This window comes from Athene noctua, unplaced genomic scaffold, assembly GCF_965140245.1.
Source record: "Athene noctua unplaced genomic scaffold, bAthNoc1.hap1.1 HAP1_HAP1_scaffold_443, whole genome shotgun sequence".
NCBI lineage: Eukaryota > Metazoa > Chordata > Aves > Strigiformes > Strigidae > Athene > Athene noctua.
Genome location: NW_027437898.1, coordinates 37,501 through 40,000, shown reverse-complemented (window position 1 = coordinate 40,000; position 2,500 = coordinate 37,501). Strand labels below are relative to the sequence as shown.

The following is a 2,500-nucleotide window of genomic DNA, read 5'->3' as shown; positions in this document are numbered from 1 at the left end:
GCGCCGGCCCTCGGGCCGGCGGGCGAGTTCCCGCGCCGGGCCGTGTCCCGCGCGCCAGCGGGCGGCCCGAGCCACGGCTCTCCTCCCGGGCGCAGCGCCGGGATACTGAGGGAAACCTCGGGCCCCGGGCCAGGAGGACGTGGTGGTGGTGGCGGATGTCGGGCGCGCCCCCGCGGGCGGACGCTCCCCCGATGGCGGCAGCGGGGGAGGCACCCCCGCGGGGCCCTTGAGGATGTTTCCCTCACCCCAGGGCCAGGTACCTAGCGTCCGCGCCTCCGCGGCCCTCCCTCGGCTGAGCCCGGGGGTCGAAGGCCGCGGAGCCGGGCGGAGGTTTAAAGACTCGGGCGGCTCGGTGCGACCCGCAGGGGCGGGCCCCGGCCGTGTGCGGCGGTTGAGCCTCCAGGGGCGGGAGTCGCTCTCGTGCAGGCCCTGGCCATGGCGGCCGCCGCCCACGCCGTGGGCTTTTTGTCCCCTCGGGCGGCCGCGCCGGGGAGGGGTGTCCCCCCTGCCCCCCCTTCTCCGCGGTCCGGTCTCGGCGGCGAGACCGGCGGCGTTCGGTCGGCCGCAGCCGGCCTGCCTCGCCCTCGAAACGCGAAGGGGAACCTCCCCCCCCCCCGGCGGGGAGCGCGGGCTCTCTCGCCGTCGGGGGCGATGGCGATTCCCCCACGGTCGGGGGTCTCGCCGGGCGGGGCGGCCTGCTCGGGCCGCCGCGTCTCCGTGGACGCGCAGCGGCGCGCTTGCGGCTTCGTGCTCCTTGCTTGCCACCCCCACCCCTTCCCGCCCCGGCTGAGGGGAGGGGCGGCGCAGCCCCCGGGCCCGAGCGGCGGCGGCGGCGCCGCCGCTCGGCGTGCCGGCCGGCGGTCGCTCGGTGGCCGGCCGCGTGGCCTGTCCCGTCCCGGGTCCTGCCCGTCGCTTCGCAGTCGCCTTTCCCGGTCTCGGTCAGGCGAGGCGGGTGGGCGGCCGAGGGGCGTTCCCCGTCCCGTTCTCCGCGCGGAAGCGGGGAGAGGGGGCGTCGCCTCCGGCTCAGCGGCGTCCGCCTTCTGCCTGGCGCGTGCCTGCGGAAGGGGCCGAGACGAGAAGCGGCGGCGGCGGCTCCGGGAGGGCAGCCGCGGCGGTGCGGTGGCCGGGCGGCGGTCGGGCGGAGCGCCGGGCGGCGGCGTCGCGTCGCCGTCTCGGGTTCCGGCGGTTGGCCGTCCGTCCCTGTCTCCGGTGTGGTGCGGCGGCGGCGCCGCGCGGGCGTTCCCGGCGTCGGGGCGAGAGCCGGGGTTTCGGGGCCACGGGGGCAAGGAGCCGGCTGTCGCAGCGCGCGGGCGCTGGGCGGCGCGGAGGCGCGCGCGGCGCGAGCGGGGCGCCCCCGCTGGTCGCCCGCGCGGCGGTCAGCGTCTGTGGTTTCCCCCCTCCGCGCGAGCGAGAGGCGGGTGCAGGTCCGGGCGCGCGGTCGGACGCGCCGCCGGCCCTCCGTGCGGAGGCCGGGCCGAGCCCGGGCGCCTGGGCCGCCTCCGAAGCGAGCAAGGTGCTTGTTGTTTCCCCAGGTCGGTCGGGAGCGCGGGCTCCCCGGGCCCTTGCCGTTCGGAGCTTGTTTCACCCTTCCCTTCCTTCCCTCCGTTGTGATGTCGGTACGGTCATCTGAGGCGAGGCGCGACCGTCGCCCGCCGGTCGTCGCGCGCCCCCTCCGCGCGTGCGGAGGGGGGCGGTCGGTCGGTCGGTGGGGCGGCGGTCCGTCGTCCGAGAAGGGGGCCGCTTCTGCGGAGCGGTCCCGGCCCCTCCGCGCGCGCGGGGCGGTGCCGAAAGGCAGACAACTCTTAGCGGTGGATCACTCGGCTCGTGCGTCGATGAAGAACGCAGCTAGCTGCGAGAATTAATGTGAATTGCAGGACACATTGATCATCGACACTTCGAACGCACTTGCGGCCCCGGGTTCCTCCCGGGGCTACGCCTGTCTGAGCGTCGCTTGACGATCAATCGCCGGCCGGTGCGCCGTCCCTCCCCGCCTCGCCTCGGCGGGCGGGCGGGCGGCGTCCGCGGCGGCGCGGCTGGGGTGCCTCGCAGGCCCGTCGGTGTCGGCCGAGGGCCTTCGTCCCCCTAAGTGGAGACTCGGGGAGCGCTCCGAAGCTCCCCGCTCCCGGAACGCCCGCTTGGCGGAGCCTCGTCCCGCCGGGGCCGGGCGGCCCGTTGGTTCGGTCCGGCCGGGTCGGGCGCGGCGGTGGGGAAGGGCCGAGGTGTCGGGGGGGGAGAGGCGCGGGCCTCTTCCCCGGCCTCCTCCCGCGCGGGCGGCTGTCTGCGGGTGGGTACCGCGGCGGTACCGTGCCGTGCTGCCGCTCGCGTGCGGGGCGTGCGCCGTGGGAACGGGGGTCCTCCCCGTCGCCACTGGCCCCCCGCCTTCTTCTCCCTTCCCCGTCGTAGCCGCCGCGCTCCGGGCGGCGGAGGCCGGGGGTGGGCTCGGTGGGGGGGGGTGCGGCGGCGGCGGCGGCGGCGGTGGTTCGGGGGTTGCGGCTGCGGC

General features: G+C 78.3%; 1 non-coding gene across 1 annotated transcript; it reads left to right on the top strand.

The window, feature by feature from the left end:
• Positions 1 to 1,797: 1,797 nt before the first annotated feature.
• Positions 1,798 to 1,950, top strand: LOC141955713 (5.8S ribosomal RNA). The gene has a single exon (XR_012632710.1). It is a non-coding gene; the product is annotated as a 5.8S ribosomal RNA (ribosomal RNA).
• Positions 1,951 to 2,500: the final 550 nt, after the last annotated feature.